Here is a 13,135-nt window from a genome sequence, read left to right as displayed (position 1 = left end):
TGTTAACAAACATGCTTGTGGAACATGTTGTGTTTAGATGTGAGCATGCCACCTTCTCCCTGTGTCCCCGGGGCCAGGCTTGTGGGCAATGCGGGGCCAGGGTTCACAGCTGCCAAAAACCGGCCGCTGATGCTGCTGACGCTGCACTCGCGAGCACCACGGGGACCGGCAACCCCGAGCACGAGGCCACATCGCCTGCTGTTCCCATCAACCACCAAACCTGCCAGCAACATCCCGCTAGCTGCTCTTTTCTCCTGGAGGTTCCCAGCTCATGGTCCTGGAGCAGGGATGCAGCCAGGGGAAGGGTCTGACCACGATCTCATACAGCCCTGGTGTCCTGCAGCCACTGGAACACGGACACAAGGGCTCCAGGGATGCCGTCCAGCTCCATAAATACCTATCATAGGGGAGGACGCTGGTCTCAGGCCACCCCATGGGCAGACACCCGTGGAGCTGAGCTTGCACATCCCGCTCCCACAGCCACCCTTGATGGGTCTGAGCCCGTCCCCATCCCCGGCTCCCTTGACCGCCCGCTAATCCTCGGCTGGTGGTACCAGCAATGCTCCCGGGATGGAGAGGGCACTTTGGGGAAATGGTGCTGCTCCTCTCCCAGAACAGACTTGCCCTGAATACATACTATTTTAAACTCTAACTTGCCAGATTTTGGGGAAAGCTTGCCTTGGCTGTGTCTGGGTCCAATCCCCCATGTCCCAGAGTCAACATTCAGCATCCCCAGGTAGCCAGGACTGGAGCTGCATCTGGTCTCTCAAGATCCAGGGAAGGGAGATTAACAGCAATAACTGAAAGGCTGTTAGTGAGATACCGGGTGAGAGCAGTTGAGGGTCTATGGAAACGTAGCTGCCTGTCCCCAAGGTCCACAGGTCCCCCGTGACCTGCTCGGTGCCTGTGGCGTGTTTCCATCGTGCCAGCCCAGTGGGAGCCCCAGCTGGGCAGCACCTGCGCTGCCTTCAACGCTTGCGGTGATGACGGTGAGTCATCCAACGGCTCCCGGGGACGACTCCAAAACACCGGCAGACTTTGGGAAACTCCCAAAGGTGCTGGGATATGCAGCAGGAGGCAGCTGTGGATGCCAGGAATCGGCCTCTGTTTAGTAAAGGGGAGGCGAGGGGGCCCCGCCGTGCGTGCCGGAGGATGCGCCACGAACAGGGAGCAGCTCGTGCTGCACGAAGCGAGTCCTTCCCAGGTGAAGGGATGGGAAAGGCAGCGACCTGCTGCGCTTGGTGCTGCAAAGCCACCTGCACACGCTGCCAATGTCACCCGAGCGAGGCTCAGCGCCATCACCACCGTATCGGTGCTGAAGGCACCGGCTGGGAGCAGGCGGCAGCTCTGCACCCCGGTGGGGCTGGGATCGCTGCTGCCTGTGTTACCCTTTACGGCACCGTGCCCGCCTGCATGAAGCTTCTGGCTGGGCACCAGCTGGGAACCACCTGGCTCATCACCCCAACCCGGCGGGGGCTGCTGGGTTGCTGTGCCCCATCCTGCCCAAGGGCCCTGCTTGCTTCCCCTCCCAGTTACAGCCGCGCCAGTTTATGACTCCATCAGCCCTGAGGAAGCATCGCAGGGAGCAGGTCCCCGAAGGTTTTCAGGTGTTACCACCCCCTCCTCTTGCAGGCATCGCCTTTGCTCTCAGCCCCAGACCTCCCCACAGCCTCTGGAAAAACAAACGCATGCCTTGGATGCCTGTTTTATTACAGGTTTTCCCTTTCCAGCCCAGCGGCGCAGTCTGACGGCGGTCCTTCCTGCTCCTGCATCTCGTACGGATCCTTTTTTATCATGGGAAAAGTGCTCCCGGGATGGCTCCTGGGGACGGGCACTGGTGCAGGTGGCAGCCGCAGCCCGGCCACGCACAGCCCCGAGCTGCAGCTCAGGACACAAGCGCTGTCATGTTGGGGCTGCTTCGCCCTTGCAATGGAGCTCCTTTCTCCAGATGCCGGTTTACTCTCTGCAAGAGATAGCAGCCTGTTAGGAAACATGTCTGACTCTAAACCTCGCTTGTCCAGCACCTCCTTGGTGCAAAATCGATCTCTACCGACAACTTTTCAGATGGTGAAAGTGGAGGCACAAAATATGTTATAGTTACTTCATATATAGCAGGATTGAGACTGCCCACACCTATGGGTGATAGCAAAATAGGGAGAAGTGTCCCACCCCGATCGGCATGGGTCTGTGATGGTGCCCCTGCTTTTGGGTGTTCATAAATAAAGACCACAAAGAGTCCACAAAAAAGGGCAAAGCTTCATGTCTGCTCAGCCTGGCGTGGCCTTGGAGCACGATGCCGGAGTCCAGCATCCCCCTCATCGGACCCCTGTGCATGGGACTTTTGCAGCACTGTTTTTTGGCTAAAAGGGTTTCAGAAGTGCCTGAATGTTTAGGGCTGCCTGTTCCCAAGAAGCCATAAACCCTTCTGCATCTCTCCCCTCAAATTTGCAGCATTGCAGCCCCAGCGACAACCCAGCACCCATCCAGCCCTGGGGACTCCACTGTTTTCTGCGCCACCCAGCTTTGCGATGTGTCTGTCGAACACATCAAACGTGCCGGGAGGAGCGTTTCTGGTCCAGCACCTGCTTTCGGTGTGCAGCATTGTTTCCCCAAAGCCCAGGAGAACACCAGCAGCTCGATGCGGTCTGACCCCTGTCAGACCCAACCAGCTCCGTCCTGCCCAGAGATGGTTGCTTCATCCCAAACTAGCTAATTCTTGATGCTTTTTCTATTCTTGCTTTTGAAGGAGGGAGGGGAGAACAAAACAGCCCTCGGGGTGAAGTTACCTTCTTAATTAACGAGGCTGAGAGCTTTGCAGATATTGTGCAGAAGGAGAGAAAAATAAGGAAAACTGGGCAAAACCGGAAAGGATTGGGTTCAATTGTCAGACCAATTAACCTAGATCCGTGCTCTCCCTCTGGATGAATAGCTCGTTATTATGTAATTGCTCGGGCCCAGCTCCTGATTGAGAGAAATTAAAATCAGACACTGAACAAGGCAACCTGGTGTGGAGACAGGACGTGGGAGCTGCCCGGGGAAGCCATCCGTAAGGCAAAACCGAGCGAGAGCCCAAGCTGTGCAGGGCGAGCTTGAGCCTGAGCTTAGAGGTTCTTGCTGAAACCAGTATTATCTGGACCATTTGCACCATCCTGGACCCAAAATGTGGCCGGGCTGGGGGATAATTTGGAAAGGCCCTGGAGATGGTGAGCAGGCGGGAGGTCCTGGTTTAGCCAAGCACTTAAGCATCTGCATAATTGCAATGTAGCTGCAAGTCCAGCTCAGCTCAGCAAGGGATTTCAGTGAGATATGTGGTGCGCTCAGTCAGGGACAAAGTGGTTTGGGAGCTCTTTTGACTGGAGAAGAAATAAAATTCATTGTAAGCCCTACTTGACCCTTTCCTGCATGCTCTGTGTTAGGACCCATCTGCCCAGAGAGGAGGAAAAAATTCCATCATTACAGACTTTTAAATCTATACGTAATAAAAAAAAAGGCACTAATCCTAATAAATCAGCATGAGAAAACTAGCCAGTGCCATAGCTGAGCAGGGTTTTCCATCTGTAAGGTTGATGAGTTCATATGCAGTGGGAAATTTAAATGCAGTGTTTGGGAAAGGACTGCAGGTTTCAATATTAGCTTAAGAGCAGACAAACATGTTTTTCTGCTGCTGAAGTGGAAGGGGATCTCCTTGCAGGAGGGTTGGCCTTTCTCATCCCCTGTGTTTTCATCTACCTCTTCTCCTGCCTGCAAATTATCCACGGAAGGGAGTGAAAGCTGCAGAAAAACACCACGCACGGCTGCACGCCCTGCACGCCGTTTGTGCTGCCGTCTCAAGGTACGATAGCAGCTTTGCTTCCAACCGAACTGTGCCGGTGCCGGCTGGCTGCTGCCCACAGCTGCTCGCCCTCCTGGCTTGACACCCTGCAATATCTGCATTTCCCCAGGGACGTTTTGGGGTCTTGCTCCTGCATCTGGCTCATGCTAGCATTAAACTTTTTTCCAGCCCCATGGCTGAGCCCCCAGCCCTGATCCCCATCCTTAGCAAAATCCCACTGCAGCGTGTGTTGCAGAGATGATGTTTGCTGTGCAATACAAAGCAGGTATCTTTAAAGAAAAAAAAACACCACTGGATACCCTAAATTAAGCAGCTTTAGCTTATCCTAGTACCAGGCATCCTTGGCTGCTGTGTCCTGTGCCCACACATGTCCCCAGGGCTGGAACAGCCACCCCACAGGGCTGAGTGCCAGGTACAGCTTTAACCCACTTAACTCGCCCCAATCAGTCTTGGCAGCTGCTTTAAGTTTTGCTAATTAACTGGGTCTCCCAAAAAGTCCTAAAAACTGCCACAGATCAAGCAGAGACCAGCAAAGGGCGAGAGAAGCCCAAACAAACCCTCCATCCCCAGCTGGCAAACCCCAAAGGCTCCAGCAACACAACGTGTCTTTAGGGAAACCACCAGCAATCTGGCTACACCACGTGTATTTATTGACATGGAAAACAGCCGCCCTATGTTTTCCAGCTCCGTGCCCCGGACATAACCCGCAGTCACCAACACCCTTCAAAACATCCTTCTCCTGAGATGTTTGGCGTCTGCCGCGCTCCGAGAGGGTCTGAAGGGCCCATGTGCGCTCGGGCGGTTTCATCCGATGCTGAAATGGGCTCAGGATTTTCCTACGAATGCCCCAGGATTAAATTAAAGAGGGTTTAAGCAGATGGTCGGTTCTCTGCACTTCATAGTTGGCAAAATGGGAACCATATCGCTGAATTGTCTACCAGCACTAATTAATGTTTGTAAAGCGCTCTGCTCTGCAAACTGCTGCCTACGTGCTAAGTGCTATCATTAGTATTATTACTAAGCTATTTATGCCTGTTCCAGTGCTTTCTCTTCCTTGTCCCAAAGGGCTTTTCCTCTTCCTTGTGCAGATGTACTGGGGCTGGGAAGAGGAATCAGCCCTCCCAGGCTCCGGCTGGCTCTAGCCCAGGCTCAGATCCTCGGTTTGCCGGCAAACCCCTCCGTTTGTGCCAGCACCACCGGGCTGGAGCCACCGGCTCCACAGCGAGGGCAGGAGCAGCCAGAGACTGGGAGGATCTGCCCAGAGATGGGGTTTAGCATCATCATGCCCAACCGTGGGTGAGATGGTTGTCTTGCTGCCTTTCCTGATTGCAAAATGGACACGATGCTGCTTCCCTGTGTCCTTCGTGTTCCCACTGGGAAAAGCTTTCTTGGCTCGTAGGGGCTATTTGCATCCTTCTCTCTGTCGCTGCATGGCAAAGGGTTTTGCAAGAGAAGGGAGGGATCACACATCCTTCCTAATGACCTAAGAGGAGACTGAGGCACAGAGGAGGTTCAGTGATGGATGAGCTCAACCGTGGTCCATGACAGGCCCTTGTCCCCGTGCAACAAACGGGCAGTGACGTCTGCTGCTGCTGGCAGATGGGACAATGCATTCCCTACAAATAATCATCCTTGCAAGACAGTATTCTGCAAAACTGCAGGACGGCTTCTCCCTTCCCTGCTCAGTGAAGCCATCATCAGAGAAGCAGCTCACAAGAAATTGTGGCTGCTGCCTCTGGAAAGCAGTGAGAGGGCAACAATCCGCTTGTGGGTGCACGGAGCAGCCAACGCTTCCCACAACCAGCACCGAAACTTCGGAGCACAAGATCTTTACCCCGATCAAGACCCTGCTTTGAAATCCTTTGCTCAATTAACCTAATCAGGCAGGTCATTCCTGAGCATCCCCATGACATCTTTTTGATACAAGAGTGGCTTTCGTGACTCAGTCGGGAAAGAAACTGCCCAAGACAAGAAACTGGGGAGGAACCGACTGAAATACCGAATGCGCTGAGCCAGGCACCCAATCTGCTACAGGGACACAGCAGGCAGCATCCACACCCCTGAAAATCCGGGGTGAGGAGGGCACCTTCACTGCCATCACCTGCACAACCAGCAAAATAGCTGAGGACTGATGCTATGCTTCTGATGGGAGGTTTAGGGCATGAACCATCCTTTTTTTTTTACTCTGTAGCAAGTGCATGAGATGAAATGAGGCTCAGAAAGCTGGATACGGGATGCAGGCAGAGCGGGCAGCTCCCGGAGCGGGAGCAGACCTCGCTCCAGCGAGGGCAGGAGGTGGCACAGGTATGGCCCTGGGCCAGGGTGCATTTGCTTTGCAGAGGTTGTTCAAAAGAATAGCAGAAAAAAACAGCTCCAGCAAGCATGCGATCAACGTTTTCTGTGTGGTTTGAATTATCCATGACTTTTGACCCAAGATTAAATCTAGTGTGTAACTGGTGGTTATATATTGAGTCATATGAGCAGGCTAATCGCAGGAACCCCATGTTCTCCAAACAGCCTGCGCCCCGCCAGGGCCGACTGCAAACCGCTCACGTTTTCTAGCCAAAGCACCCTGTGGCTTTTGCATCATCCTTTTAATTCAATACTTACAAAGCACTTTTTTGTCCGACCAGTATCTCAAGCCCAGAACAAAACAAACCCAGCAACGCCGTGAGCGGCCAGCCCAAGGAAGCCAAATTTCCCATCAAGTTTTGCTACTTGGTGGCTGCTCCGGTGTCTAGTAAAGGGCTGGGCTCACGCTGCAGTGTTTTTCTCAGCAGGAGCTGTCTCTCCTCTCCATCCACAATTCTCCTGACGTGCATAGAAATAGCCTTTTGACTTCTACCTCTGTGTGCAGTTTGGGTGAAAATGAGCACTGGAGTCAGAAAGTATTAGCGGGGGGTAAGTGGCAGGTAAATGGGCTCTCCCAGGGTGCGATGCCTGCCTCGATACCCACTGGGAAGGCAGAAGGGCTTGGCACAACCTGGCCCTGGCTCTCCCCAAACTCATTTTTAGCTCTTTGCACCTCCCTTCCCTTTCCTTAGGGCTGTGGGAGCCTGAATCAATTCACTTCTCCCAGAGAGCCCAGGTAAGAGCTGTAAAAGGCTGTTATCAGCAACAGTGATCAGGTAATACTCCTGTGAGTACAATCCTGTGGGCTCACTGGGGTGTTTCCCAGTGCCGATGACTGGGACAGGGCTGGCACAGCCTGTGTGTGCTGGAGCCCTTTGCCTTCCCTCTGCCCGGGCAGACTGGGCAGCGGGGCCAGCCTGGGAACCCATGGTGGACCCAAAACGGGGCTGATCCTGGGTCTGCCCAGGTTCCTGAAAGGCTCCATCGAGCGGGAAGGGTGTTGGAAGAAGTTTGTGATGTGCAGGGGGTCCCCACCGGCCCACACACGCCGGGTTGGCAGCGGGGACCTTGCAGGAGCAAGGCAGCGAGGGATGCATGGAGGGTGCAGGGGAGAGCGGGGTGAGGGTCCCACCACCCTGGACCCGTGCAGGCTTGGGGCTGTGGGGAGAGACACCCGGCTCTTTGCAGCAGGGTTAAATTAAGGCTAAATCATCTCTTTTTTCCTCCTGCAATAACTCGCTGGCTGATAGAAACCCAGTGGGAAGAGCGTGACCTTGGCACCGGCTGGTTGTGTGTCTGGCCACGCTGGTTCGGAGCTGCTCAAGAGGCATTTCATCACCAAAGGCTCTTTGTCTGGAAGGCCAGCCACTGTCCCCAACTGTCCCAGGAGGGGTGCTGGTGATGCGGGAGGCGGGGGACACCTCCACCCTGGGTTCAGAAGGGGGACAGCCCCATCCCGATGGCCCCAGGACCCTCCTGAGATGCCCTGAAGGATGGTGGTCCCCAGCAGCGCCCCAGCCAGCACTGGTTTTGGTGTCATCCCACGTGCCCCAGCACCCTGGGTGTCCCCCAGCTCATGGCAGCCCCCAACCCTGCACACCCGATCCTGCCGCAGGGACCTCCCCGTGTCCCCTCCTGTCCCATCCCACCCCCCGGCAGGATGCCCAGCTCCTTGCTGGTCTGAACTGGTGCAGGCATCAGCGCTGGGCTTTCACCTGCTCTCAGCCAAGGTGGCTCTGCATTGCTTTGCAGTGAAAATAAAGAAGCAGCTGGAGGGGAAAAATCCATGGTTACTAAACAGAGCTGAGCAACCGCAGACCTCTCACCCAGGAGAGGAGGAGGGCAGGGAAAGCGGAGCTGCCTGGGGGCACCCAGGGCTGGATTTCGACACCCTGCAGAAGACAAGATGCTTTTATTTAATCGTCTGGGTCCCAACCTTCCCCGTGCTGCCCCACGTGCGGCGGGGGTGGCTGTTTGGTCTGGCCGCGGAGCCCCGTCCCGATAAGGAAGAGCCGGACGGGAAGGGAGCGGCGACGGCCGAGGGCCAAGGGGAAGCGGTTGGGATTTGGGATCGGCTCCCAGGTCTTGCTTTGCCCTCTCCTCTCCCTGCTCCCCCGCAGAGGAGGGCGATGGTGCAAGGAGAAGAGGTGCCTGGAGGATGTCCCCAGGCCCCCGTTACTCGGTAGCCCCTTATTTCCACAGCCCCCTCTGCTTTGCTATATCGCTTAGCTGATTTCCCTGAGTCCAACACCACGTCTGCTGCCACTCGCCCTGATTTGCGTTGTCTTCGGGTCACCCCGTGTCCCTCCTGGCAGTGCCAGCTCCCACCACGTACCTCCCTGACAGGGGCAGAGGAGCAAACCCCTGAAGCAGAGGCAAAAATTTGCATTTTAAAATCTCACATCTGTTTTTTTTTCCCAGGAGGGGGACCGGTGACTTTGAACATGTGCACTCTGTCACCTCTCCTGTGGATGCCACCACTGTCCTCAGGGGATGCTTGTCTGTCCCCAGGGCTTTGCCCTGCATGACCAGGTAAGGTCACGCCGGGACAGTCCTGATGTTGGTTTCCTTCGGTGCCGGCTGCGACGGCTCCATCCCGCTCCACCTCCAGCATAAATCATGGCAAGCTATAAATCCCTGCCAGCCCTCAGGGACCCATCCCTGGCAAGGGCAACGGTTCAGCCCTGAGGCAGCAAAACCAAAGATCATGTTTTTCACAGGGTCGATATCACCCGCAGGCACAAACAAGAACCCGGAGCAAGGAGGTGCTGGCAGCACGGCACCTCGGGGCGGCACCGATCCAGCCGGACCTGTGCAGGGACGACTCGAGGCGCAAACCTTCGGCAGGGTGGATGCTTCCAGCCGGATCTGGTCCCTGACCTGGCTGCTGCATGAATCCTCATGCCAGTACAAGGAAAAAGCACTGATCAGGGCAATGGGGACAGGAATACGCAGTGTTGGGGGGTTCAAGGCAATGCCGGGTGTTACTGCGCTGCGGAGGGGCTGTGACCAAAGGGGACAGGGATGCAGCTGCCCCGGGGGATCCCCGCTCCTTCCCCAGCCCCTTTCCCAGCCCCACGCTTTACAAACCATCTTGTTCCCAGCCCCATAGTGGCTCCCGGCCCGTGGGGACCTGTCCCCACCCTGTCCTGGCTGAGCTCTGCCAGCAGAAGGATTTGGGGAGATTTTGGACCAAACACCACAGGACACACAAACAGCCTCGCACCAGCTTTCCATGGCACAGGCAGTTGAGAAGAGGCTTTATTTTTCCTAGTGTACTCCTCAAGTCGCTGTCTGCTACTGAGATTACCTGGGAATCTTGATTTTCTTTTGAAAAACCATGTTTCCCTGCTGTGACAACTACCACAGAAAGCCTGAGCCTGCCAAGGGTGCCATGAATTTGTCACTCAACAAGATTAAATGGGCTCTCAGCACACGAGAGTGGCATGCAGCCCTGGCAGGCGAGCACGAGTGGCTCCCGGGGAGTTATCGGGCACATCCCAGGGATTTGCCGGGAAGTGCTGGAGGAGCCTCGGCACCAGCTGCGATTGCGGCGTGCACCGACGTGGCAGGGCCCGTGTCATTTCTCATCACTGGCTGGCTCCGCAATCTCTTATACAGGAACCCGGCAGATTATTTCTCCATTTGTGGATGTGGGAGGTTGATAAGGAGCGGGGCCAGGAAGCAGAAAGACACTGAGCTTTTTGTCCTTGGGACTGTTCCGGGGCAGGCAGTGGGTGACGGTGAGGTGCCAGGTCTCCACCAACTATCGGGGGGATGCGGTGATTTGCATTTTCTTCTAGAAACAGCCCTTTCCGCAGTAGATGAAAAAAATACCCTCATCATCTGCTGCCTGCTTGCCTCGTGGTCAATATACCGAGCAGCAAACCGGTGCCAGCCCTGTGCAGGGAGAGGCTCCCCAAGGGCATCTTCCTAATTTTGGTGGTGCAGGGTCATATTGTCCCTAATTCCTGCGACTTGAAGGTCCCCAGGTAAGGACCAGCCGATGCTGTTCGTGGCTGGATGCGGGCCTCAACCCGCATTTTTCCCCATGCGATGGGCATAAGCATGACCTTGCTGCGAGCTACAGCCACTCCCTGCCCTCCTGTCCCCAGCTGTGTCCCCACAGCATGGTCTGGGGTCACTGGCCAGTGGCTGCTTGGTGGCCACAAGCTGGGTTTTAGAGGTGAGACAAGGTGGGGGCACCCGCATTCCTTGTACGCTGGTTTTCTAGTTCAGTGCCCTGTGTGACTTGAGGGCAACAGTCATGTTTTGCATCGAGCAGCGGCACAAACTCCCTGACCTCCCCGGGGCTCACCACGCACATGAGCCGTGGTGAAAGCCGGTGGGGTTTCCAGATGAAGGCTGTCCCTTTGCCAGAGCCGTTCGTCCCCACCGGTGGCCCTGGGGGAGCACCCCCAGCTAGCATGGCTGCAGGAGAGGACGGGGAGAGCTTTGGGCTCTGCCACCGAAGGACGAAATGGGAACAGAGCGAGGGTGCAGCGAGGCTGCCCGCTGCGTTCGGGGTGTCGGAGAGGGGTGTCCTGCCCCCCCCCGCAACAGCCAGGATGCCGTAACATCCCAGGAACAGCCCGAAGGTCCTGTTCCAGCTCCCGACCTGAAAACAAAAGTGCGTCTTGTTCCCATCGTGTTTTCAAAGCCAGAAAGGTCGGGGCCATGAGAGCCCTGCCAGGCTGGGCAGCACTGCCAGCTCCTGCCGCCCGCCCCGACCTCGGAACACGCCGGGACCGACGCGTGCCGCTGCTCCTGCCCGGCTGCAATGCTGCTTGCCGGCAGCGCCGGGCTGGTGAGAGCCAGGGGCCTCCCTAAAAAGCCCATGTTTGGAGAACCTTGCAATCTCCAAACAATCCATGTTTGGTGAATTGATGCTCTCGTTCCGGCTCCCTGCACTTCATAGGGAGAGCGAAGATGCGTGGGAATGCTGTGTCCGGGGGGACCACACCACGGACCCCCGGTGCCCGGCACAGCCCCAAAAGCTCCAAAGCCACCGTGAAGGATTTCCTAATTCAACTCCAAATCCCTCTCCAAGCCTAAGAAGGTTTTGTTCTCGTTAGACGGGGCCATCGTTAGAGAGGCTGGTGCTGCTGGCATCGAGGGCTTCGTGGGCAGCCGTCCTGCTGGGATGGGTTGGGGAGAAATGCAAAGGGTCTCTATGGCAGGAACAGCGGCGTGGCCCTGCCATCGCCACGTCAGGCTCTGAACTATCCCCCTCGTCCCCGTGCTCGGTGCATGCATGTGCTGCTGCCTGCTCAGTGGAGATTATTAGCAGAGAAAATCGTTAGGCACAGGGACAGGAGCTCAAGGGACACGCGAGCACCTCTGTTACTTGGAAATCAATCCCAGCTGTCTGCCCAAGCCAAGTTTCCTCCAGCCCAGCTCAAAGCGACAGCAGTTTCTCTCCATCGGGGAGGATGAGGAGGTCCGACCGGAGCGGATGCTCATCCTGGTCCTGGTCCTGCTCCAGCCTTGAGCCCTGGGGAGCTGCTCCCAGCCTGGGGTTCTCTGGGACTCTCTGCCCTCTGGATCCCAGAGCAAACAGCTGTGTTTTGCCCATGGACCTGGACCAGCCTCTACGGCCAAGACCTGTGAGGAAAATCCTGCACCGGAGCCCTGGGAAAGAGACAGGGCTGGGCTTTGGAGCCAGAAACTGGAGGGAGCTGGGAGGATGTTGTGGAGGGGCATCACAACCTGCTTACCCCCTCACTCTCCAGGAGTGGAGAGGGGGTACAGGGACCTCTGGGCTGAGCAGGCAAAGCTGTTTGCACACCATGATATTATTATTATTAGGGATAGTTGGCCTGCCCAGCCCTGCAGCAAGCAGAACGCTTTTCAGGGGCTCCATGCCTGTTGTACAGGGAGCAGCATACCCGACAGCCGTGACCGTCCCTCCGAGCACCCTGTGTCCCCAAGGCAGCTTTGGCATTCTTGCTGACTCAAGCCGACAGGGTATTGACATTCGTTTTGACCTTTCGAATCACAAGGATGTTCTGTCCTTCCCAGCCAAGTACAGCCTGGGTACCCTGTGGGTGGATTATACTGTATATACAGTGCCTGCAAATATGGAGCTGGCAGAAGAGAAACGTGTTTGTGTGCTTGCAGGGGTGCAGCAGTGGTGGGATTGGAGTGAGAAGCTGCTGCCAGTGCCTAGTTTTCCTCCCAGGATGCTCAAGCAGATGCAGCACACCAAGGGAGAAGGATGGTGATGGTGGCAGGAGAAATACCAGCAGCTGGTTTGGTGGGGGGGGAGAAAGAATCCTGCAAAAGCAGGAGCCACAGCCTGGCCCTTGAGCGGCCAGCCCCTCGCCATCAGCTCCGGAGGCTGCTCCTGGCTCCCCGCGTTTCCCGTCCTCCAGCTAATTAAGCCTTTTGCTTTGAGAGAACATGAAGAACTGCAATTAGAAGACAACATGTGAAATCAGCCACGAGGGCCCAGCTGGCTCCTGAGGACAGTGCTTTCTCTCTCAGTCACCCAAAACCTCACTCTGGGCAGCAGCAGCGGTTGTTTCAGTACAAAAAATACCCCAGCCCCAAAAGCTTGAGCTGATATGAAAGGCAGCGCGGAGCGGGGCAGAGAGTGGGGTGCAGGTTGCGTGGGGTTGGGGGGAGCCATCTCCATCGCCCCTTCCCCTCACGGCCCTTGGGTGCCGGAGCAGGTCCCTGGATGGGGCTACCTCCTCCCTGCCCTCTGTAGCCAGAGGGTTTTGGCAGAGGGCTCCCATACGGCTCTTTCCAAGCTCTGCCAGCAAGCAAGCTTTGCCGCGTGGCTGGCTCCATCCAAGGCTGTCACGGCCCGGATCCGGCCACCCGGCAGCCCCATGGCGCCAGGGAGGCTGACGGCTTCGTGCTCCCAGCCCAGATGCGCTGCTTATCTCTCCCTTCTCTTGCCCTGACACATTTTTTTCTCTCTCTTCTTTCCCAGCCAGCTCATGG

The sequence above is a fragment of the Buteo buteo genome, chromosome 27 (assembly GCF_964188355.1).
Source record: "Buteo buteo chromosome 27, bButBut1.hap1.1, whole genome shotgun sequence".
NCBI lineage: Eukaryota > Metazoa > Chordata > Aves > Accipitriformes > Accipitridae > Buteo > Buteo buteo.
The sequence above is the reverse complement of the archived record's forward strand: the minus strand, read 5'-3'. Positions refer to the sequence as shown.